This window comes from Chlorocebus sabaeus, chromosome 3, assembly GCF_047675955.1.
Source record: "Chlorocebus sabaeus isolate Y175 chromosome 3, mChlSab1.0.hap1, whole genome shotgun sequence".
NCBI lineage: Eukaryota > Metazoa > Chordata > Mammalia > Primates > Cercopithecidae > Chlorocebus > Chlorocebus sabaeus.
Genome location: NC_132906.1, coordinates 16,038,676 through 16,066,108, shown reverse-complemented (window position 1 = coordinate 16,066,108; position 27,433 = coordinate 16,038,676). Strand labels below are relative to the sequence as shown.

At 37.0% G+C, this 27,433-nt stretch overlaps 1 protein-coding gene across 1 annotated transcript in view; it reads right to left on the bottom strand.

Moving 5' to 3' along the window:
* Window positions 1–27,433, bottom strand: part of LOC140711435 (uncharacterized) — a 354,739-nt gene that overhangs the window by 50,148 nt on the left and 277,158 nt on the right. The window lies entirely within an intron of this gene.

Genomic DNA, 27,433 nt, shown 5'->3' with positions numbered 1-27,433 from the left:
TATCCTCTTCAGCTAGAAAAGTCCTAGATGGCATCTTCTTCCAATATACGGCTGTTTGTCTACATTAAAAATCTATGGTTTAGCATAGCCACCTTCATCAATGATCTTAGCTAGATTTTCTAGATAATTTTTTGCGGCTTTTACATCAGCATTTGCAATTTCACCTGCATTTTCATGTTGGTTTACATTATATAAATAGTTTAGTTTCCTTTAACCCTATGAACTAATTTCTGCTACCTTCAAATCTTTCTCTTTTTTTCTATTTTATTTTACATTCAGGGGTACATGTGCAAGTCTGTTATACAGGTAAACTGCATGTCATGGAGTTTGGGGTACAGATTATTTCATCATCCAGGTAATAAGCATAGTACCTGATGGGTAGTTTTTTGATCCTCTCTCTCCTCCCACCCTCTATTCTCAAGTGGGCCCTAGTTTCTGTTGTTCCCCTCTTTGTGTCCATACACACTCAATGTTTAGCTCCCTCTTATAAGTGAGAACATGTAGTATATGGTTTTCTGTTCCTCTGTTAGTTTACTTAGGATAATAGTCTCCAGCTCCACCCATGTTGCTGCAAAAGACATGATCTCATTCTCTTTAATTACTGCATAATATTCCATAGTGTATATGTACCACATTTTCTTTATCCAGTCTACTATTGATGAGCATTTAGTTTGATTTCTGCCTTTGCCATTGTGAATAGTGTTCCAAAAAGCATACACATAGTAGAACGATTTATATTCTTTGGGATATATGCCCAGTGATGGAATTGCTGAGTCAAATGATAATTCTAAGTTATCTGAGGAATTGCCACACTGCTTTCCACAATGGCTATACTAATTTAAGTTCCCACCAGCAGTGTATAAGCATACCCTTTTCTCAGCAATCTCACTAGCATCTGTTATTTTTTTACTTTTTAAAAATAGCCATTTTGACCAGTGCGAGATGGTATCTCATTGTGTTTTTGATTTGCATGTCTCTAATAACTAGTTGAGCATAAAATAAAATATCGAGCATTTTTATATGCATGTTGGCCACATGTATGCCTTCTTTTGAAAAGTGTCTCCTCATGTCTTTTGCTCACTTTTTAATGGGCCTGATTGTTTTTTGCATATAAATTTGTTTAAGATACTCACAGATTCTAGATATTAGACCTTTGTCAGATGAATAGTTTGCAGATATATTATCCCATTCTGTAGGTTGTTTGTTTACTCTGTTGATAGTTTCTTTTGCTGCGAAGTAGCTATTTAATTAGGTCCCATTTTTCAATTTCTGTTTTTGATGCAGTTGCTTTTGGTGTCTTCCTCATGAAATCTTTGCCAGGTGCTATGTCCATAATAGTTTTTCCTAGGTTATTTCTGGGGTTTTTATAGTTTTAGGTTTTACATGCAAGTCTTTAATCCATCTTGAGTTGATTTTTGTATGTGATGTAAGGAAGGGATCTACTTTCAATATTCTGCATATGGCTAGCCAGTTATCCCAGTGCCATTTATTGAATAGGGAACCTTTTCCCCATTGCTTGTTTTTGTCCACTTTGTCAAAGATCAGATCTATGTAGATGTGTGGTGTTATTTCTTGGATCTCTATTCTGTTCTACTGGTCTATCTGTCTGTTTCTGTACCAATACCATGCTGTTTTGATAACTGTAGCCTTGTAGTAAAGTTTGAAGTTGGGTAATGTGATGCCTCCAGTTTTGTTCTTTTTGCTTAGGATTGCCTTGACTATTTGGGCTCTTTTTTAGTTCCATATGAATTTCAAAATAGATTTTTTTCTAATTCTGTGATGAATGTTATTAGTAGTTTGACAGGAACAGCGTTGAATCTATAAATTGCTTTTTGTAGTATGTCTATTTTAACAGCATTGATTCTTCCTATTCCCCATGAGCATGGAATGTTTTTCCATTCATTTGTGTCATGTCTGATTTCTTTCAGCAGTGTTTTGCAGTTCTCTTTGTAGAGATCTTTCACCTCTCTGGTTGAAATACCTAGATATTTTATACTTTCTGTGGTTATTGTAAATGGGATTGCACAACTGATTTGGCTCTCAGCTTGGATATTATTGATGTATAGGAATACTACTAATTTTTATACATTAATTTTATATCCTGAAACTTTGCTAAAGTTGTTCATCAGGTCAAGAAACTTTTGGGCAGAGACTATGAGTTTTCTTAGGTATAGAATCATCTTGTTTGCAAACAGGAAGAGTTTGACTTTCTCTGTTACTATTTGAATGCCTTTCATTTCTTTCTCTTGCCTGTATGCTCTGGCCAGAATTTCCAGTACTATGTTGAATAGGAGTGGTAAGAGAGGGCATCCTTGTCTTGTTTTGTTTTTCAGTGGGAATGCTTCCAGCTTTTGCCCATCCAGTATGGTGTTAGTCATGGGATTTCCATAGACGGCTCTTATTATTTTGAAGTATGATCCTTCAATGCCTAGTTTGTTGAAAGTTTCTAACATGAAGAAATGTTGAATTTTATTGAAAACATTTCTGCATCTATTGACATAATCAGTGGTTTTGTTTGTAGTTGCGTTTATGTAATGAATTAAATTTATTTATTCATGTATATTGAACCAACCTTGTATCCCAGGGATAAAGCCTACTTGATGATGGTGGATTCGCTTTTTGATGTGCTGCTGGATTCAGTTTGCTGGTATTTTGTTGAGGATTTTTGTATTGATGTTGGCCTGAAGTTTTCTTTTTTTGTTGTATCTCCGCCAGGTTTTCATATCAGAATGATGCTGGCCTCATAGAATGAATTGGGGAGGAATGTATTTTCCTCAATTTGGGGGGACAGTTCTGATAGGAATGGTATCAGCTCTTCTTTGTATAACTGGTAAAATTCAGCTGTGAATCTGTCTGGTCCTGGGCTTTTCCTTGGTAGGCTTTTTATTACTGATTCAATTTCAGAACTCGTAATTGGTCTGTTCAGAAGTTCAGTTTCTTCCTGGTTCAGTCTTGGGAGGTTGCATGTGTCCAGTAATACGTCCATTTACTCTAGGTTTTCTAGTTTGTGTGCATAGATGTGTTCACAGTAGTCTCTGAGGGATTTTTTTGTATTTCTTTGAGATTAGTGGTAACATTACCTTTGTCATTCCTGATTGTATTCATTTTGATGTTCTCTCTTTTTTCTTTGTTTAGCTAGCAGTCTATTTATCTGATTAATTTTTCAAAAGAACAGATTCTTGGTTTTGTTGATGTTTTGTATGGTTTTCATATTTTAATTGACTTCAGCTAGCTCTGATTTGGGTTATTTCTTGTCTTCTGCTATCTTTGGGATTGGTTTGCTCTTGGTTCTTTAGTTTCTCTAGTTTTGATGTTAGGTTGTTAATTTGAGATCTTTCTAACTTTGGGGTGTTGATGTTAAGCACTGTAAACTTCCTTATAACACCGCCTTAGTTGTGTCCCAAAGATTCTGTTATGTTGTTTCTTTCTTTTCATTAGTTTCAAAGAATTTCTTGATTTCTGCCTTAATTTCATTTACCCAAAAGTCATTAAGGAGCAGTTTATTGAAATTCTATGTAACTGTATGGTTTTGAGGTTTTTTAGTATTGATTTCTATTTTTATTGTGCTGTGGTCTGAAAGGGTGGTTGGTATGATTTTTTTTTTTTTAACGTACTGAGGATTGTTTTACATTCAATTGTGTGGTCAACTTTAGAGTATGTGTCATCTGGTAAAGAGAAAAATATATATTCGATTGTTTTGGATCAGAAAGTTCTACAGATGTCTATTAGGTTCATTTGGTCAAGTGCAGAGTTTAAGTCCTAAATATCTTTGTTAATTTTCTTCCTCAATGATTTGTCTAATATTGTCAGAGGGATGTTGAAGTCTCCCATTATTATTGTGTGGAAATCTAAGTGTCTTTGTAGGCCTCTGAGAACCTGCTTTATGCATCTGGGTGCTCCTGTGTTGCGTGCTTATATATTTAGGAGAGAGTTAGGTTTTCTTATTGAATTGAACCTTTTACCATTATGTAATGCCCTTCTTTGTGTATGTGTGTATATGTGTGTGTGTGTGTGTGTTTTACTTTGTTCGTTTAAAGTTTGTTTTATATGAGATTAGGATAGCAACCCCTGTTTTTTCTGTTCTCCACTTGCCTGGTAGATTTTTCTGCATTCCTTTATTTTGAGCCTATGCTGTCCAAGAGACAGCATATCATTGTGTCTTGTTTCTTTATCTAGCTTATCACTCTGTGTCTTTTAATTGGGGCGTTTAGCACATTTACATTCAAAGCTAATATGATATGATGCTGATTTGATCTTGCCGTCATGTTGTTAGCTGGTTATTATGCAGACTTGTTTGTGTGGTTGCTTTATAGTGTCAATGGTCTGGTACTTAAATGTGTTTTTGTAATGACTGACAATGGTCTTTCCTTTCCACACTTAGCATTAGTTTCAAGACCTCTTGTAAGGTAGGTCTGGTGGTAATGAATTCCCTCAGCATTTGCTTGCTGAAAATGACCTTATTTCTCCTTCACTTATGAAGCTTAGTTTGCTTGGATATAAAATTATTGCTTGGAAATTCTTTTCTTTAAGAATGCTGAATGTAGGCCCCCCAATCTCTTCTGGATTGTAGGTTTCTGCTTGTAGGGTTTAGCCTGATGGGGTTCTCTGATCTGCCCCTTCTCTCTAGCTGCCTTTAACATTTTTGTCTTTCATTTTAACCTTGGAGAATCTGATGATTACATGCCTTGGGGATGTCTTCTTGTGTGGTATCTCACAGGAGTTCTCTGCATTTCCTGAATTTGAACGTTGGCCTCTCCAGCAAGGTTGGGGAAGTTTTCATGGATGATATCCTGAATATATTTTCCAAGTTGTTTGCTTTCTCCCCATCTCTTTCAGAGTTACCAATGAGTTGTAAATTTTGTCTTTTTACATAAACCCATATTTTTCAGAGGTTTTGTTCATTCTTTTCTAATTCTTTTTTCTTTATTTTTGTCTAAGTTCAGAGAACTAGTCTTTGAGTACTGAGATGCTTTCCTCTGCTTGGCCTATTCTGCTGTTAATATGTGTGATTGCATTATGAAATTCTTGTAGTATGTTTTTGAGTTGCATTAAATTAGTTTGATTCTTTCTTCTAATGGCCATTTGTCTATCAGGTCCTGTAACATTTTACTGGACTCCTTAGATTCCTTGAATTGAGTTTTGACTTTCTCTTGCATATTGATAATCTTCATTCCTATCTATGTTCTGAATTCTATTTCTGTCATTTCAGCCTGGTTAAGAACCCTTGCTGGAACTAGTGCAGTTGTTTGGAGAAAAGAAAAGGAGTCCTTGTGCTCATTCTTTCTCATCTTTGTGGGTTACTGTTCTTCTAACTGTGGTGTAACTTGGATACAGTTGACTTCTTTTCTGGATGTTTTCAGGGGACCCAGGCTTTTGTGACAGTTGTTCATTTGTAGCTGATTCTTGTCCTTGGTTTCATGGGTGTATATTATAAAGTATTTTTGGTGTTGATGTTTTGGGCTGTGATCCAGTAGGTGGCACTTAAGTGTAATGGCCAGTATGTAGGCTCTTGTTCAGTCACGTGGCTCCTCTATATTGCCTCAGGATTGGAGTGGTGCTCCCTCTCAGTGTTCTGAAAATGAGGGCTCCTCTCCCACTTGAGCACTGGCTGCAGATCTTGGCTGGGCATTCCTGAGCTGCATACCACAGTCTAGGGTTATCTCAGCCAGGCTTTATGTTTCCCCCCCATCCTGGAGGCAGCAGGAGAAAGGACCTTAGAAGTGGTTGTGGCAGATGGTCTTTCATTTGTCTCTTGGGGCTCCACAACGGAGAGATGCAGAGTCGCTGTCAATCAGTGTGATCAGCCAAAGATGGGGCAGCTGTGCTATGGGCCCAAGCTGGGGGGCCCCCGCCTGGTGATGAGCAGGGGTGGGGGGTGGGATGCAGGGGAGACAGTCTGGCCTCTTCTCCTTAGGGTGGCTATGGTGTGCTGGATATGTGTTTAAACTATGCAGGGTCTCTGCTTCTTCCCTGATCTTAGGGCAGCCAGGGCAGCACCACTCCCAGAGCTGCTGCTACTGGGAACACTCAGCCAGGGGTTGGGGTGGCTACATTGCCGGCCCAATCTGGGGGCTCTGCTTGGTGATAAGTGGTGGGGGACAAGGGCTCACAGCAAGGAAAGACTAGGCTCCTCTCTCTATGGTGATTGTCGTGTGCTAGAAGCATGATTAAAGCCCTCAGCCTCTGTTCCTTCTCCAGTCCAAGGGCAGCAAAAGCAGGCTGCTGCCGCCATGGCAGTGAAAGAGAGGCCATCGGTTGTCTCTGGGAGCCACTCTCCAGGGAAACGTAGAGCCACTAGCAGTGGGTATGCTGAGCCAGGAGTAGGCAGCTATTCTGTGATCCTGAGCTAGGGGCCTGCCTGGTGAAGAGTTGGGGAACCCAGGGAAGAGAGACTGGGATCCTCTCCACATGGTGGCTGTGGTGTGCTGGAGGTGCTAGTGTAGCAACCAGGCTCTTTGTTCCTTCCCCAGCTGGAGAGTACCAAGGGCCATACTACTGCAGCTGCAGTGGGAGAGAGGCTGTGGATTGTCCCTGGGAATTCCTCCTCAGAGAAATGCAAAGCCTCCACTGACTGAAATGTTCCGATGGTGACAGTTGTGCTGAAGTCCTGGGTTGGGAGGCCCTGCCCTGTGAGAAGCAGGGCTGAGGACTGAGGGTTCCTCCCCTTTTTAGACCATATTGGATAACTTCCTGACGTTGCCATGGCATTTGTAAACTGTCATGGCGCTAGTGAGAGTGTCTCTTACCATGCTAATGCATTATAATTAGCCTGTAATTAGCCTATAATGTAATGCATTATAATTAGCCTATAATTAGCCTGTAATGCCAAAGGTTAGTTTCATCGTCATCTTGGTTTTGGTGGGTGTTAGCTGGCTTTTTTATTGCACACTGTTTTATCAGCAAGATCTTTATGCCCTGTATCTTGTGCCAACCTCCTTTCTCATCTTCCAACTTATATTGCCTAACTTAATAGGAATGCAGCTCAGCAGTTCTCAGCCTTGTTTTAAGGCTGAGGAAAGTCCCAGCCCATATTCAAGATGGAGTTGCTCTGGTTCAAATGTCTCTGACATACCCAATATATTAACCGTAACTATGTCAAGGAAATAATTTTCCTCTTATTACAATCCAAACAAAGAATTTGGATTTTTGAAAGAATTATGAATCACACTAGAAAGTATAGATGTTTCAAGCAGCATAACAGTTTGTATAAATAAGTACCATCTACCATAATACAAAGATGTTGCAATCATTTATTCATCACAGATTTAATATTCCAATTTCCTGAGAAAAGCTGGAGAGACAGGCCCTGACACAAGCCAGACAGATGGAAAATACTCATTCTAATCTGTGTTTGCCCCAAGTTATCTTAATCACTAGTGCTTTAATTCATTTTTCAAGAAAATCCAGACCCCGCTTTATAATTCAACCAACATCAAACGTCAGGCACTTAGTGGGAGGTAGCAGTCCATGTTGCATGGACACAACCTCTGCTTTCTAAGAGTCTCTGATTTGTTCAAATCTTAAACAACAACTTAGTTGTTTAATAAAGGCTCTTCAACATAAAGAAAGTAAAGTGGCCGGGCGCAGTGGCTCACGCCTGTAATCCCAGCACTTTGGGAGGCCGAGGCAGGCAGATCACAAGGTCAGGAGATTGAGACCATCCTGGCTAACATGGTGAAACCCCATCTCTACTAAAAATACAAAACATTAGCCGGGCGTGGTGGCGGGTGCCTGTAGTCCCAGCTACTCGGGAGGCTGAGGCAAGAGAATGGCGTGAACCCGGGAGGTGGAGCTTGCAGTGAGCCGAGATCCGGCCGCTGCACTCCAGCCTGGACGACAGAGTGAGACTCGTCTCAAAAAAAAGCAAAGTGGTGATAACAAGGGCTTTCCTGATTTGCAGGGCATACAGTATTGTTTGGTTCTTTAGAGCTATTAAGGCAATTTGGGAACTTGAACAAGCTAAGTTGATTCTCTGTTTTCAAAAGTAATTACTTCACTCTTCTTCTCTTTACCTCTTTAAATTGCATCTATTAAGTCAATAAGTTTAATATCTTGAAAAGATAATTATTCATTTAAGCCTTCAGATAATTTCTTTACATTTTTAGCTAGTATACTGACAGAGGAAATGAGGTAAACTACTTACTAAGTTCTGGATTCTCGGAAGCCTGATATTAGAAATTTATAAATAAAAGCTTCAATCTGGCTATTTGTTGTAAATCCAAAAATATGTAACAAAAAAACCAAAAGTATAATAGTATATGTGTATACCTTATATGGCATATGTGTCACCTTTTGTTTGCAAGCCATTGACTACTGTTACCACTCTAAACTAATTTTATGTCTTGGAAGATAAACTAATTTTATGTCTTGGAAGGGAAATGAAATGATCAATGGTTCCCACAAACATGAAAATAGTCAGTTTACAGTGTTAACATTAATTCAGATAATCATTATAATCATTTACTGAATTCAAATGTGCCAGTCACTACATGTTTTCCATGCAATATCTCAATTCTCACGAAAACCCTGAGGGGAGGAAAAAAAAAAAGAAATGTCATTATCTGCATTTTGCAGAGGAGCAAACTTAGGCTCAATAAGATCAAATAACTTGCCCACGGTGACACAGCTTGTAAAAGCCTGAACTGAGATTCAGTCTTAGGCTGCCTGATTCCAAAGCCCTTATACCACAGATACACTGCCTCTGTCATAACATTTCTAAGATTCCACTAATCACAAAACAAAACTCAGGCAAGATGGAGTGCTTGATTCTATTGAGGGAGACAAGGGGATTCTACAACTTCCCCTGGGAGCTATCTGTAAGTTTAAATTTTTGAAGAGTATCAGGTTGGACAACCCAGAAATTATTTAACTCAGTAAACAAAACTATAGTAAGTTCTGATAAACAAATCTTCGGCAAAAACACAAGTTTCCTAAGTAAGCCTTCATTCGTCTGACCCAGAGAAGGGTTTCACAATTGTGTCCACTGGGCTTGACTTTCAAACCCATTAGGCGCCTTCCCATCACAAAATTGGAATATGTGTGATATATATTCAGGTTATTCAGTAGGACTTTTGTAAAAATACATGGAAAATGTTCTGAAAATATGGAAAATATGTTTTTTAAAAAATATTTTATGCGAAAAAGTGTCCAGTTAAAATAAGCACTTCTCTCCAAAAGATCATATCTAAAATGTTATCTTATATATTCATGAGGTTCAGAGATTGATGTGGCTTCTGGTTTCCTTTGTTTTCATAAAATTACCATATATTCAATGTTTGGATAAGGTAAAGACAGTTTATTCACAGTCCTAGAACTCAGATTCATACTAAACTCTGCTATTCTTACTTTAGTTGCAGTCCCAAACCACTGAACTCCCTTTCAAGAACAGCAAACCATGCCACCAAATACCCAAAGGGGCATCAAAAGTTTGGAAAGAGAAATCAAAAAGCTTAAAGGGTTATTCGCCATCCACAAACAGTCTGTATGGTACACAAAGATTTGCATCAAAAATAAATGCTGATATTTGAGAACAGTGGTTTAGTATTTGTCAAAAATATAGCCCTGACAAAACCACGGGTAAGCCTTACAGACTCCGAGAATGCTACATTCCCAGACGGAAAAAAATGTAGTTACTTCCCTGATTTTTTTCTTTAAGGTTTGAATAGTTGGTGAGTTACACATCTAAACTTTACACATCTAAAGGAGGAAGAACTGTATAGCCTCAATTCTTAGGCACTGATACAGGCAACTTAAAGAGTAATTTAAACTTCTTGTTTCCTGAAATTTAAGACACTGTGTTATTAACTTGCTGCTTTGCTGATCAGAATCATTACACATTAAGTAGTGTTGACTCTCCTCTATTAAGCTGGTAGAATTATTAACATTTACAGTTCCTTTCATTGCCCAGATACATTTATCCAGATGTTTGGACATTTTTCTCCATCACCCAGCCTTGCTCCCCAACCAAACTCCAGTATGTCCAACTTGCGTCAGTTTGCTGGATCCTCCCATGAGACACTTGAATGAAAAGTTCTCCAGAACTAGAAATAGATATTTTTAGATATTTTTCTTCCTAGTAAGGAAATTGGTTTTTTGATGACACGAAAATCATTTCTCTGTAATGGAGATTTTTTCCCCCAAGGAATTTTAAATAAATAACACTTAAAGCCACATTTAGTCTGAAATTTTTCATTTAGTCATCTTCCAATCTGGGTGAGTCATGACAGAAAAAAAAAATATGTCCTCCACCAACTTATGCAGACAATTTCTTCAGAATGAGCATGACCTAGATTTCATGAGGTCAAGTAACTAGGAGGTAAAGTAGCTAATCAATATATTGGAGAAGAAAGTCAAATATACAATTGTTAAACTACTTTGCGTCATCATTAATCTGTCTTTGTGACATAGGTCTGAATTAGACCTTTCAAAACATTTGAAAATTTTAGATAATAATAAATTAGAAAGCAACCAGAAAGTAAATACAGATCACAAATTACTCTTTTCCAAAAGACACAATAATGGAACAGACACCCAAAGTTGAATGCCAAACACATTTAGTGCTAACATTCAAAACTCCAAATATCAGATGGTGATATAATCCCACATCTGCATACTATCATAACAACCAGAAATGATAGACTCATGTAAAATAAAAGTCTGGTAGGAAAGTTTACACAGGTGCAAGAAAAAAAAAAAAAAAGCATTTGCAATATGTATAGTGTATCTTAATTATATTTAATTTAAAATAAATATTCTGCTTGGGGCCACATGAAAAACCAGAAAGATTTTGTTACCACATCATATGGAAATAATGTAAGTACTTTGAGAGTGAAGAACATTTCTTATTTACATGGCTGCCACGAGAGGACCTAGCACAGTGCCTGCCTCCCAAGACAGTGCAAACCACCTGCCCCTATCACATAGAGAGTTCAAGTGCACATTTGTAGGCCTCACCTCTTGTATCTTAAAACAGAAACTTTTGGATAGATTACAGAAACCCACACTTTTAATAAGTTCTCCAAGTATTTCTTATGGACACGGAAGCTTAATAACTCCTAACAGAAAAGTTACTCGGTAAATGTTTGATAATTTTGGGACACCAGTGTATAGAATCTCGAAGAACCACAGTCAAACTTTCTATCGGAAAAATGGTGTCTGGGCACTAAGCCCAGTATCCCCCTCAAACAGACTGATAATACTGTCACCAGGGTTTTCATTCTTGCTTTTACTGGTTAATATCAAAACCTCAAATCACATCTGCCCCACATCCCAAACCCTGGCACTAGGCCCTCTGGAACCGCCTTTGTGTAATCAGAAATTTGTTTGGAATTCTCTGTGTCTTTTCTTAGCTTCTCCCTCTCCCTCATATCCTTAACTTGTCTGATGGTACCCATTCCCCCTGTAAGCCTCACAAGTGAGTGCTCACACTAAGGACCTCACCATGCACAGGAATGTTGGTGCTGTGGACTGAAGGTTGTGCCCTGCCCAAAATTCATACGTTGAACTCCAAACCCGAAGGTGATGGTAGTTGTAGATGTAGCCTTTAGAAGGTAATCGGGTCATAAGGGTGGAACACTTATAAATGGAATTCGTGCCCTTATAAGAAGGGACAGGAGAGAGATGGTGTCTCTCTTCAACATGTGAGGATACAGCAAGGTGTCCATCTGTAACCAGGAAGAGAAACCTCCCCAGGAACTTAAGTCACCAGCACCTTGATATTAGGCCTTCAGAACTGTAAGGATTAAATTTCTATTGTTTAAGCCACCCAGTCTATGGGGTTTTACTGCTGTAGTAGCTACAGTTGACTAAGACAGTTGGTATCGTACTCTTTCCCCACTGCCACTTACAGACCAATAAGAAGGGTGATGCAGTAAACCAGGTGAGAGCTGATGGCAACTGAGAATGGAATGTGTGGCATTGAAGATAGTGAGAAGTGCTTAGCCTTGAGATATTTGGGACACTGGTACTCTTGAAGACTTAGCGTTTTCTTTGATCTCTGTATCTCCTTCCTTAAGCAAGCTCATCGAAGTCCGTGACTTCCATTACTGCATACATGCACTTGGATGGCTCACTTTTCATTTCTGTTCTCCACTGATGCCTCTCATTTGATATCCAGTCCCTTAAAATCAATTGTCTAGTTGGCATCTCCATTTAGTTTTCTCAAAAACATCTCAAAATCAACAGTTCAAAAGTTGAAGTTATAATCTCCTCCAAAGTTTAACACACCCCTAACCTGAACAGTAGCCTGTTCCTCTTCCAGTGTTTCTCATCTCAGAAATAGTACCCCCGTCCATCCAGTTACATGAGCCACATACCTAAAAGTCATTCTGGACTACTCCTGTCCCCTTATCATATAGTCTATCAATGAGGCTGTCTATTTGCCTCATAAGTATTGTATCAATAGACTTTTCTGCATCTCCATCACTTTCTTCTGGTCCAAGCCACCATTTTCTCTTGAAATTGCCCACTGGTTAGTTTCCCAGCAAATCACTTTTATTCCTCCTTGTCTCTTCTCCACAATAATGTAAGAGTCCTAAGAACAAATGCCAATGGCTTCTTATTGATTTTATGATGAAAACCAAACATTTGGATGTCATTACAACATCCTCTGGTCCTCTGTCCCTTTCCACTTCCTAAAGTGCTTCCCTTAAACCCAGGCCACAAGGACAGCTGGTAGGGCCCTCATTTTAGAAGTTTCCCCATATCACAAAGACACACATCTACAAGCACACACAAGCATGCATGCACATAGAAACTATGTTTAAAAGCACCTGGAGCTTTTATCAGTAAAATAGGTGCCTAGCCAGACATACTGCAACCCATATCCCTAAACATCTGCTCTGAGACTAACACTCGTAAGGCCCTGGGGAACATTACTCTACATCTCTTCCACTATGCTTTCAAAACAAAAGGCAATGGCCTCCCAATGCCACTACTGCCAATTGCAGGAGCAAGACACCAAGAGTGGTGGAGAACTTTGGGCAAGTTACTTAAACACTCTGAAATCTGACATGTCACTCAAAACTACAATAAACACACCTACTTCATAAGGTTGTTTACAATAACATAAACCCTGCACATGGCAATTCAATAAATAGTAAAAGATAGTGTTGATCCTTAACATGATCATGATTTCCCAGGTCCCACCACATTTAATGCTCCACTTATTTTTCCAAGTTCTCAGAACAGTCTGCCTAGAAATGAAATCATAGTGTGCAATTACCCTGGAAAACTAAATCCAATCCCCCTTTTGTTTTTGCTACCAGAATTTTTTAAAAACATGAGAACTACAATGAACCAGTACAGCTGAATTTTAATTATGGAATAAATATTTTGTTAAGTGAATCTATTATGCTGAAATACACATTGATCTTGCACTACACTGCCTCCCTTGGCTACTCATTTATAACTTAAAACTCTTTAATACTCTTCTATTTATCTGCAGATAGCATTTGAAAAACACATCAGAAAATCATATTTGAAATTATATTCTATGCGGAGTGCTTATTATTGATGGCCATAACTTTTACTATACAGATCTTCAAATGTGATTCTAATTATATTTGTGTGGCTACAGATGTGTTTCCAACACTCTGGCTGCCAGTGCCTTGACCACCTTCTCTGCCAACGGCCTTGTCCTCTACTCCATTTCAACCACTCACTCACATGGCCACAGCCTCGAACTTTTCATTACCAATGTTTGCAGACCTACCGTATCTCAATTTCTAGCCACCCCTCTCCTTTCTTCTTAATCTCCAACATCTTGTCACCTATCCACACACTCAACTGATAATCTTACTTCCTATTTCCCTAAAAACTAGAAGCAGCCCTTCATCTTCTTCTCAATACTGCAGCCACATTGGTCTCATTAAAATGTTAATCAGATTGTGTTATTTATCTCATTAGAACCCCCCACCCCATCACTGTCAGTGACTTTCCATCATGCTCAGCAGAAAAGTCATGCCCTGCAATGGCCTAAGAGTAGAATGAAAAAGGAGCACCATTGATAATCACATCAGAACAATGCACAGTAGCTGGAAATTTGGGCAAAGTGAGGAGTGAATTTCACCTATGTGGATTTGGATCTTATGATCTACTAGTTTTCGCTTGCTTACCTTACTACAGTTGCATGGTGCTTCTCACTGTTTCTTAGATACACCTAGGCATGCTTCAGCCTAGGCCCTTTTCACCACTATTCTCTTTGCCTTAAACATTCTTCTCCAAGATACTCTGTCAGTCTGCTTCCTCACCTTTGAGTCTTTACCTTCCTCAGTGAAGTCTGGTGTCCCCTTGATCCGCTATCTAAAACTACCACATAGCTAATCTCTATCCTTCGCCAGCTTCATTTTCCTCTTTGGCCATTATTACTATCTAACATGCTATATATTTTACTTATTCATTTTGTTATTATCTGTGTTCCAACATAGGCACTCAAATATATACACTCCATACAGGCAGGGATTTGGGAAAGGAGCTCCCTCAATAGACATTTACCTCTGAGTCTGACCAAGGATGACCAAAGTCATTCAGTTCAAGTTGCCTCACTTCTCCAATATGGTCCATCTCACAAGAAACAAGACTTTCAGCATCTGGAATGTGGACTGGTTAGGTAGCTAGAAAGAGCAAGGAAAGCACTCAATGAATAAGGATATACTTACTCATGACAGGAGCAAAGGAAGGTGAGAAAAAAGAGAGAACCTTGGGGGCTGGCATAGGAGAGAAGCCTCATAGAGAAGGAAATGGCTCTTAAGCTTGGCCTTGAAGAAAATGGAACTGGGAGGAACGAGGAGGAAGAAGAAATTTCTGAGAAGAGAGAGAAAAGTTGGTAAAGCAAGAAGACAGAAATGATGACAGTGTCTTAGTTTGGATTATCCCTCAAGTCGACCTGGGGGGAGGACAATTTATTTCCATGTAATTCCAGGAAGCACAAGTGGGGAAGGAGGGAAAATGACACAGAAAAGGGACATAAACTAATAATGTGTATGACAATGACTGGGGTAACCACTATGGGCACTGTAGCTCAATTCTCCTAGAGAATCTAACACATTCTATTAGTTTTCTATAGCTTCTATAACAAGTTACTACAAACTTAGCAGTGTCATATGACAGAAATTTATTATTGTATAGTTTTGGAAGTAAGAAGCACAAAAGTGGGTCCAACAGAGCTAAAACCAAGGCATCAACAAAGCTGTGTTCCTTCAGGAGCTTCTATGGGAAAAGTTGTTTCCTGGCCTTTTCCAGCTTCTAGGGATTGCCCACGTTCCTTGACTTGCTGCCCCTTCATTAACAGCCTCACTCCACTTCCATCATTACATTTCTTTCTTATAAGTCCCCTTGTGATTACATTGAGACCACCAAGATAATTCTCCCCATCTCAAAATTCTTGATTCAATCACATCAGTCATCAAAGTCCCCTTTGACAGGTAAGGTAATTTAGTCACAGGTCTGCGGGTTAGCATGTTGGTATCTTTGGGGGACCATTATTCCGCCTACTTAGATACCATGTGGAAAACACTTCAGAACCATTCTCCCACCACTACTAGGATGGGAAACTTGGGGCACATTACACTAATTTCTAGCCCAGACGATTGGTTGCAGGTTGCCCTGGGCTGTACCTGCATACAGCTGAGCAAATTCACAGATGCAGGAGATAGTCACAGGCAGAGAAGAAGGCACCAGGGATGAGACACTGCTAGTGGTCAGGGCAGGGCACCACTGTACTTGGTAGCCACGATGCAAACAGACGTTAATTAGGGAGTATGTGTGAGGAATCCATAGGAATAGTATTGAATAGGTAGGACTGGCACAGATGATGCAGTGCCCCAAAAGCCAAATAATTGACATTAGGGAAACGGGAGTTTTAAGAGAGGTGATGAAAGCAGTATTTTAGGGAGATTTGTCTCACAGGAGAATGCTGAGAGTCCAATACAAATAATGCTCTAATAATCCAGAGCTAAGATGATGAAATGCTATGACTCAAAGTATAGATCCAAGAATTGAAAAGAGGAAGCAAAGACAAAAAAAAAAAAAAAGGTCTTGGTACTAAAAATAGGATTAAATGAGAAAGAAAAATCAATCATAAGTTTTTCTACCTTAAAACACTGAAATAATAGTATCTATAGGGAGTTGAGAATGAAAATTAATTTGGAAGAATAGATTGGTTCCATTTCAGGTTCACTAAATGTGAAATAAGGTGATGATAGTATACCCAAATTGAGCTGTCAAGTCATAAAAATTTTTCTCAATAATAATTTTTCTACACCTTTCTAATTAAATTAGAAATCTTATTCAAAACAACCAAGATCATTACCATTTTATTTCATGGGTAGATGGGAAAATATTGTAAGACTACTCATTATTCCATTTCCAGTAATATATTTCCAAGCAGCTCTCCAAATTCATCTATATCCCTTTTATTACACATTTAATAGGAAAGTAGACTTTCTTGAACCCAAAGTTTTAGACTTCTTGTTACAGTATTATTAAGACACTCTACAGACAAACAAGAAAGGCTGGTCTTGGAGTTCAAACATCTGGATCACAGTCTTACCTAGCCCTTACAGCACCTGACTGTGCAAACTGAGTGTCTGTTTTATTGTTTGATACTGAGGGAGATGGAATGTATTACTTCTAATGTTTCCCCCAGTCCAAGAAGCCTCAGCTGTCAGCAGACAAACTGCTAAATTCATCACCAATTTGGTCAAATTCTAATCACTCTAATATCATACACATATTTTCTGAGTAGATTATTGAATTGTCTATTTTTTAAAGCCAAAGTAAAAAGAGTTAAGTGAATGCTGTGAATTGGAACTACTGCGAAGCAACCTGCATTCGTTTTATTAACAATGTCTTATATTTGGTAGCACTTTACAGCAATCTTTTATATATTCTTCCCTTACTTTACCTTAAAAGCTACTTCATATGCATGTTAATATTTGTCTCATTTTACAATTCAGAAAACTGAGACTCAGGTGATTGCCCAGGATTAAACCACCAGTGATAGAGTCTGAACGCAAAATCAGCACTGACACCAAGTCGAATAGTATTTTCATAACACTAAAATATTTCTCAATATGCCAGACATGTAATGTCTAAATATAATTTGAGACTTTAAGATAGAGATTTATTTAAAGATAGTTTACTTACTGACATAGAAGTCTTATATTTTGTAATTACTACTTGCTGTATTGTAGAGTACATAGTATTATATTTTTAAGAGTTTACATCATTTACGTATCTATCTGGTGAAGGAGACTCTTAGGATAGAAAACATGTTTATCTGTATCTACCATGTGGCCTGGCACAAAGTAGGTTCTAAAAAGATTTGAGGTATGAATATAGTGAGTTTAAATGGTATATCCATGGAGTATTTTATTTATGTTTAATACTTATAATTGTTGTCTACTGTCTCTATTGCATGAAAGATGTTAAAAGTTACTGTACATTTTCACAAGGTACTTATTTAAACTGTCATACAAAAAAAGCTGTAAGTCAGAGAATAGACAAATCCACAATAATAGGCAAAGTCTTTAAAACTACTCTCCTAGTAATTTATTGAACAATGAGGCAAAAAAGATAAGAATATAAAAGATCTGAATCTATCAGTTTTACATAACAAACTTTTTATTCATTCAACAACTACAAAATGCACATTTTTATCAAGTACACAGAGAATGTTCACCAAGTTAGAAATCTGTTTGACTACAAAATAATTCCTAATAAGTTTTAAAAGATTGAAATTTATAGAGATGCTCTCTGATCACAAGATTTAACCAGAAATTGTGAATGAAAAGATATCCACAGGAAATGAAATCAGTATGCAAAGAGATATCTGCACTTTCATGTTTATTGCAGCATTGTTCACGATAACCAGCATATGGACTCAACCCAAGTGTCCATCAGTGATTAAACTGGTAAGGAAAATGTGCTATATATTCACAATGAAATATTCAGTCATAAAAAGAAGGAAATCTTGCCATTTGTTACAGAATGCCTGGAATATTTGGGGAGGGGATTTGGGATGTTGGTCAGAGGACACAAAATTTCAGTTAGACAGGAGGAGTAAGCTCAAAATATCTGTTATGAAACAGCGTGACTACAGTTAATAACAATATACTGTATTCTTTAAAAATGCCAAGATAGTGCACATTAAGTATTCTCACTACAAAAGTGATAACTATATGAGGTAAAGCATACGTTAATTAGTTAGATTTAGCCATTCCAAAGTGTGTATATATTTCAAAACATCATGTTGGGCATGACAAATACATATATTTTATGTCAATTTTTAAAAAATATATACACAGGTACACACGCACCGGGGGAATCCCCCATTTAGAATTAAAAAAAAACATAAATAAAAAACAAATCACAGATGGAATAAGAAAACATTTTTAATGGAATGACGATTTTAAAAATTCTGTGTGTTTGTAAACTTATGAGTACCACTAAATCAGAGTTTAGAAAAAAATTGATAGATTTGTTTATTTTGTAAAAAGGAGAGGTTCAAAACAAATTATTTATGTGTTTCCCTACAGAAATTAGAAAACAATAAGCAAATTAAACCTGAATTAAGCAGAAAGAAAATAAGGGAGGACTCAATGAAACAGAAAACAAACTGTGGAGAAAATTCACGAAGCTAAATGTTAGCTCTTTGAATCTAAGACCTTTGAAAGATTAGTGAGGAAGAAAAGAGAGAGAAAATACAACTTACCAATAATATGATGAAAGAGAGGTTTTCCCTACCGCTCCTACAGATATTACAAATATAATGAATATTATCAGTATATTATGGCAACAAATGTAAAGGCACTGAGATCAGAAAAAAAAGAAAGAAAACTGACTCAATTTGAAGATGATATAAAACTCTCAGGAGTTAAAAGAGAAACTGCTAAAACTAACAAATGAATAAATAACATTGTAAGATACAAGGTTAACATACAAAATATAATTACAGTCCTATATACCAACAGCAAAGGTTTGGAAAATAAAATTTAAAACAATTTTTTAACACATGGTTAAAAAAAAAGAGCATTAAATATTTGAGAATAAATTTAACAAAATACACACAAAACCTCCACAAAAACTGTTTCTGGAAGAAATTAAAGATCTAAATAAAAGGAGAAATATATACAAGTTTATTGATTGAAAGATACAATATTGTTAGGATGTTAATTCTTCTTAAATTGATTTATAGATTTAATACAATCTCAATACTAATACAACATAATTTTTAATACACTTTGATAAGATGCTCCTAAAATTTATATAGAAATGCATAGCCAAAACAATCTTGTAAAAGAACAAACCTGGAGGACTTATGGGTCCCCACTTGGAGATTTATTACAAATCTACAGTAATGAAAATACTTTGATACTGGTACAAGGACAGGCAAATGGAGAATAAAGTCCAGAAAGAAACCCACACTTAGCCAACTGATTTTGAAACGAGAAAGGAAAATCTTCTTTTTTTTTTTTTTTTTTTTTTTTTTTTTGAGAAGGAGTCTCGCTCTGCCGCCCAGGCTGGAGTGCAGTGGCCGGACCTCAGCTCACTGCAAGCTCCGCCTCCCGGGTTTACGCCATTCTCCTGCCTCAGCCTCCCGAGTAGCTGGGACTACAGGCGCCCACCACCTCGCCCGGCTAGGTTTTTGTATTTTTTAGTAGAGACGGGGTTTCACTGTGTTAGCCAGGATGGTCTTGATCTCCTGACCTCGTGATCCGCCCATCTCGGCCTCCCAAAGTGCTGGGATTACAGGCTTGAGCCACCGCGCCCGGCCCGGAAAATCTTCTAACTGATGAAATATAAAAAAGTCTATGTCATATGGTTAAAAAAAAAAAAAAAAAAAAAAAAAAACCCTGAACTCCTACTTACACCATACATAAAATCAATTTGAGATAGATCATAGACCTAACTGAAAATTCAAAAACATAAAGCTTATAAAAGAAAAGATAGGAGCATAGCATTACTACCAATCAGTAGGAAAAGATCTAGATTAGACACAGAAAATAATAAGAAAAAAGGAAAATATTGACATACTGGACTCCATCAAAATTAAATATCTGCTCATCAAAAGAAATTGTTAAGAAAATGAACACGCAACCACCAGTAGGAGAAAATATTCACAAAACATATTTCTGATCATGGACCCATATCCAGAATATATTAAGAATTCTTAGAATCCAAAATTTTAAAAGACAACTCAGTTTTTTTAAATGAACAAAAATGTGAACAAACATTTTACAAGGAAAGATGTACAACAGTCATTAAACTCACAAAAAGTGCTCAACATCATTAACTCATCATCAGGATATTCAAACTAAAGTCACAATAAAACACCATTTATAGGCACTAGAATAACTAAAATTAAATAGACTGAAAATATCAAGGGATGCATATGCTGCAGATACAATCTGAATTCTCATTCATTGCTGATGGGAATGTAAACGGTACAACCCCTTTGGACAAGCGTTCCTCAGTTTCCTGTAGAGTGAAATATTCACCCCTACTACAACTCAGCACTTCGTTTCTGGGTATTTATTAAAGAGAAATTTTAAAATATCTGTTTACACAAAGACTGGTACACAAATATTTACAATAGTTTTATTCATTATCGCCCCCAAATGAAAAAAATCTCAAATGCCCATTAACGGGAAAACAGATAAATTATAATATATTCACAAACGGAATACTATTCAGCAACAAAACAGAACTATTATAATAAAACATGAATAAATCTTACAGATATTGTGCTGTGCTAAAGGATTTGGATAAAGCAAAGTACATATAAATGAAGTTCCAGAACAGGAAAAATTAATCTGTGGTCAACAAAATTAGGAAACCATAATTAAATGAAAGGCAAGGGTATTGACTCAGAAGGTGCTTCAGGCAACTTTCTGAGATGATGAAACTACTCTTTGTCTTGCAGACGTGTGTGCTTCAAATCAGTGAACGCATTTGCCTAAATTTGTTGTATTTTACCCTGAATTTTGTGCATTTTATGGTATATAATTTTACCTTCAAAAAATTTTGCAAACAAATATTGAACTCTTGTTTGGAGACTGGCTTTTCACAGTAGTGCGGGTTAGCAATTCTGAAACTATTTTCTAGGCGTTCTAGTCTAGAAGGGTGTATTAGGGCTCCCAAGATAAACAGAACCAATCAGATGTATCTAGATATAGATACAGACAATAGATGGATGTAGATATAGATACAGACATAGATATAAAGATATAGACATAGATATGAATACAGAAAAAAGAGCGATTTATTTTAAGGAATTGGCTCACATGATGATGGAAGCTGGCAAGTCTAAAATCTACAGAGCAGGCTGGCAGGCTGGAGACCCAGGGAAGAGCTGATGCTGTAGTCCAGAATACAAAGGCAGTCTGAAAGTGGAATTCCCTTTTCCATGAGGGATCTCAGTCAGATGAGTCCCACCCACCACATGCAGAGTAATCTACTTTACTCAAAGTCTACTGATTTACATGTTAATCACACCTAAAATACCTTCACAGCAATATCTGGACTGTTGACCATATAACTCGTTACCATATTCTGGCCAAGTTGACATATAAAACTAACCATCACAAAAGGATTTACAATTATGAAAATGGAGAAGTTTAAAATGTATCCTGTGATACTGAACTGGAATCGGAGGTATCCGTATGAATTCATGGCTTCAATAATTTTACAATGATAAGGTAAGAAAATTCTCTAATTTTAGCTAGTATACCAGAAGAATTATTGTAAAAGGGCACAATATCTCCAGCTTATCCTAAAACGGTTAAGAAAATAAACTAAGATCACATATATAAGTAAATATAGATAGAGCTGTATGTACACCCACATTCACACATGCACATTTCCTGCCTCTGTTTGCTGACAAAGCCTAAGAACAAGGACAGGCCCGTAGTAGTGACCATACCTAGCACTCAGATTTTAGTTTCTAAATACCATTTTACACTAACCAGCATCAAGGCTCCCTAGAGAAAAGACTGATTCTAGGTCTGGGACAAGGAAGGCACAAATGAGCCTAGAATATCTGACTTACAGCACAAGAAAGGACTCAAAAAGTTGTGTAGACATAACAAAAGGACACAGAGACCAGTGTGAAGAGGCTCCTACCAGACAATGAAAAAATTCTGGAACAATGAAAACATTCTGGAACAATGAATAAATGGAGGAGAAGAAAACACCCTTTGAGTAGTGGAATGCTACTCTAATAAATGTAGAAGTAACAAGGAGAAAAACATCCATGAATGCTAAAATCAGTAAATGAAAATTTTAAGGAGCATCATTTACATGGTATCAGTGTATCTCCCCACAAGTTACTTGTTAAATCAAAAGGAAAATTATTTTACAATGGAGAGACCCGGCTGACATAACGTTAATGATACGCAGTTTTGGACGAAGCCAACATCACATGATTCCTGACATGCTGCACTCAGAAGGACACAAATCCTGCTGTGGTATTTCTGCTGAAAATAGATGGCTTTAATCTAATCATGAAAAACTGTCCCGCAAATCCAAATGGAAGGTCATACTACAAAACAGATAGTCCATAATCTTTAAAAAATATTAGTCAAAACAGTCAAAAACGACTCACAAACTGTTCTAGCTTAAAGCTGGCTAAAACCAAAGGCAATGGATGATTGGATTGGTTCATTATCAATTTACTATTAGGTGGATCCCGGATCACGGAAAAAGTAGCTATAAAGGAAATTATTGGGACAATTGATAGAATTTAAATATGGGCTGTGTTCTAGATAATACTTCTGTTGCACCAATGATAAAGCACATGGTTTCAATAATTATACAATGATAAGGTAAGAAAATCCTCTAATTTTAGCTAACATACAAGAAGAATTATTGTAAAAGAGTACAATATCTCCAGCTTACCCTAAAATGGTTAAGAAAATAAACTATGATTACATATATAAGTATATGTGTAAATATAAATATTAAAAATACAAATAAATTATACATTTATATTATAAACATAGAACTTATGAATTTATAAATTCATAATTACAAATTTAAATTATATATTCATATAAATTTTATAAATACATATAAATATAAATGATAAAGCAAATTAAATAAATGTAAACAATTGGTAAACATAGATTAAAGAATATCCAGGGTACTTCTATTGTTCTACCAACTTTTCCTTAAATTTACGTATAAAACTAAAAACAAATCAAAACCTTAAAACTACCAAAAAAAATCTTACAGAATATTTTTAAATGAATATGATGTTTCTTATGCACAGAAAAATACCACAAAAAAGGTGCTCAATATATGTTTATTAAAGCTTGAATGAATAAAACTATCTTCTTACAAATATAAAAGCTCTCTATAAGTTAGGAAAAAACTATGAAACACTAAAGGTTTTATTAAGAATTCGAGATCCAATCTTTATAATTCATGCCACATTTTTCAGTCCCCAGATAATCATATCACAATACATACCATGCAAATATTTTTACTTGATTGGACAAATTTGAGCACAAAGGTAAAAAATGAGTCAATTTATCCCCAAAATCATTTTGGCTTTTCTTCCCAGTGGATTCAAAGATAGTTTAAAAGGCTAACCATGCAATCACTTTCTACTTCAACCTGAATGCAACAAATTAGCCCTTAACTCTAACTCTCATGGAGCGTGCAACTTTTCTTTTGTGTAAAATATTTAACATCTATTCGATAAGGTTTCGGGATGCCTTTCAGAATAGGAAAACATAACATATTTTCTGTTTCCCATATGATCCATCTGTCATTTTTGCTGCTTGATACAGCATGTGACTAAATTTGTAAGAAATCCATTTCACAATTACACCATCCAGACCACTTGGGTCAGAGTAAAAATCTCTCTTCATGAAGATTTGTAAGTTGTTAAAAATGAACATCTGAGAATTTGAATAATGATGTACAGTTATTTTTATTACAATTTGATCACTATAAACCCTAGAAAACATTTATTAAAATCATCTTATTTATATTTTGAAGGAATGATACCAGAAAAACAAAAATATTATTTAGTGAGAAAAACATGCTTCCAATAGCAGCAAAGCTATCAAGATTTTTATAAACAACCGGTAAGCCTATTTCTATCCAAATCTAGGCAATTCTTATTGTAATGCACATTTGAGAGCGAAAGCAATATTGAAACTAAGGCTCTGTTTAAGGAAGGAAGCAATATGAGAGATGCTGGCAATAGTTATCGATGGTTTATTATCTGCTAGGGACTACATTCAATATGAATATGCAGATAGCAAGACCTGTGCCCTATCACAGTATACAAGCAGGAAATACTATAAGGATCACTGGAAGAAACCTAACCCCACTTGAGGTGGCACGCCTCAATAATTCAGTGAAAGTGTCCAGTGGGAGCTAATTATGCCTAGGTTGAGTTCTGAAGGTTCAGTGAGATCTATCCAGATAAAGAAAGCAAGGGAATGCATTTCTGGGGAAGGGAGCAGCAAAAATTAAGGCAACTGGGTAAGCAAAGACATGCATGCTTGGAAAACTGCAAAGAGTTTGATAAGCCTGGAGCAAAAGTTAACAGCAAGTGTGATGACAAATCAGACTGAATAGTTAAAATGGCTAGAATGCCATGACAAGACAGCATGGATTTTGGATTACATCCAAACAACTATGGAAAATCAATAGGGGAATTTTAACTGAGGGGGTGACATCATCTTATTTTTAAGAGAACATTTATTCCAGTGGATTTTAAGTGCAGTCAGGCAGTCATCAATTCAATGTAGGTATCTCAAAGGCCTGATTAAGTTGATGATTGAGGAGAATAATATGGAAAAGCACTTCTTTTTCCTTCTCTCCACATTTCCCATTGACAACACACAAAAATTACAAACACCACCAAAAAAGTATGGAAGGTGGCTTCAGACCTCCTCTCTACCACTCCACCAACCCATCTGCTCACTCTGCTCCCAGGAGGAGAACTGATTAACCCAACGGACAGCAGAGACGAAAGGAAACAGCTCCACTGTGCAGGCTTTGCCTCTGGTTGCCTCTGGGGACAGACCTGCATGAAGGAGGAGTCAATGCCCTTCTCCACCGGAGTCCACCACACACTAACAAACCCGTGTCAGAGTCCAGGGACTGCCTTTCAGAGGCAAGTCAGCAGGCCCATGTCTTCTTAGAGATCCCTGTTCTCAGGGTTTCTCCTCAGGGGTGTGAGGTGACTTCCTGTTCCCTGTGCTGCCTGCTACCTAGTGTAGGTTGTACCGTGGTCTCCCCACATGAATCCTGAGATTCAGACCTGGGGAAAGCAGTGGGGAGCCTCATTGTGACCATCAATTCAGGCTTCATTTTCCAATCCAGTTTTAGCAATAATAAAGGTAATAATCTTTATCAGACTTCCACATCTAATTCTGGTTTAGTATTCAGAATCAGAAAGACAATTCCCAACAATAGGGAGAAGAAGATAGAGTTCATAGAACTACAGATGAGTATAAGGAGGAGATAAAGAAAAGGATGAGGTAGTCAAAGGTGACCCCTGCGTACAACACTTTGTCAACAGCTTCTCCACCATAGTCACGGAGAGCTGAAATTCAGTGAAAAGGCAGTGATTCAACCAGTTTGGAAAAGAAATTTTTCTCTAATATGCCATCTTTGGTCTGAGTGTATTCAGGCAGAAATGCCTTGGCAGGACATTCGAGGAAAGCAGGAATGCCAGAATATACATCTTCAGTCCACAGCACTAAGAGGAGGCAAGCAGAGAGGAAACAGTTTTATGAACACCACATACTTAGTGCCTTCCTTGCAGGTGGGCTGAGACCTGGGACCTCAAATTAGGGACTCAACCAGCAGTGATTCACATTTCTGAGAAAAGTGCTGGTAAGACATTAAGTGACATTCAAAACAAATTTGTCATTTAAGGTAAAATTAAATAAGTGTCACTGACATCTCACATTATGCCCATATGTGTAAGGCATTCTATTTTTCCTTTCTCGACATTAGGATTTGAAATCTACGCAGAGCCAAAATCCAATACTCCATCATCCATTGACTAATATATTTTCCAGCTCCTTCTAGGCCTGTTTTCTCATGTTGTGAAATTTAAAACTATCCAAAGAAAATGTGTGTTGTGGATTGACAAATTTCTCAGATAACTTACCACTTCATTATTTTTTGGTGTATAATAATATTAAGAATTAGGGCAGATGTTGTAATATATGAACTGAAATCAATATAGCATTTTGGTAGAGTATGGAATTTCATGTTATCCTAATATATCCTCAGAGATCAAGCTTTTTTAAAAATTAATGCTTGAAGAACTTAGTAAAAACAATAAATTCATGTCTTTAATATATTAAATATTAATAAACAGTACCACACAAAAATGTGATTGCCATATTGACTGAAAGACATTAACGTGTTACATCCTACTGTTTTATAGCCTGGAATATCATTAATTTAAGAAGATCTTATTCATATTAGTTCTTGCTACTACGAACATAAAGAAATTTTTTACACAGTCTACTTTTTACACAAATGAACACTTCATTTTGTTTTTCCCAGGAGAGTAGGCATAAAGAGTGATGTGTTTCCACTTGGCAGCATTTCTTCTTTTTTGTTTTGTTTTCAAAGGAGCATTGGCTCGCTTGATACACAGCCCTCAAACAATATTTGTTGAATAAATGAATGAATGAATGATGACCACATGTGATCCTGATTGATCGATACAGAGAGGAAGAGAGGCAGTGTAGGCAAAAAAGGTAAAATAAAACTTCTTTTTAATAAACAAAAATCCTACTATTTAAAAAGGGAAAGTGCAAAGTGGAAAACCAGAAAACAGTATCACTCAAGAGTTATTTTTTAATTCAGCTACATGCCACGACCCCTCCCTCCGCCCCACCCAAACACACACACACAAACAGAGGCTACCCCATCTATATCACTCCTCAGATAAAGCTAAAAGTGGGTCATAAGGAAAACTCTGGAAGCATAAAGAGCAGGAAATTTTTATCAGTGCTTTTTTTCCATTCCACAATACATTGTCCTAGTTATCGCTCTTTATTGAAAGAAAAATAATTGTCAATCAAGAGCCCTTGTATTCAGGAAAATGGTGTTCGTAGAACACATTCAAGTTTCTTAGAGTAAAACATAAGTTAGGAATCTGGAAAACACACATTTTCTAAATTCCTAATAATATATTCGTATGGAAAACTTACTTTCACGTTAATAATACTCTAACCCAATTGACTCCACTAAGAAACAGAGACTACCAGGTTTATAATTTGGATAAATAGTAAGCTATTTGTAACAAATTTACAAAAGTTCAACATCATAGATGCTTCAGAAAATTTCTCACATTTGAAATGGTAGACTAAAAAGGCTATACTCGCTCTTAGCTGTACGACAACTCAATAGAAATCCTGCACTAGGTTTGGTTAACACAGTGTTCCATCCA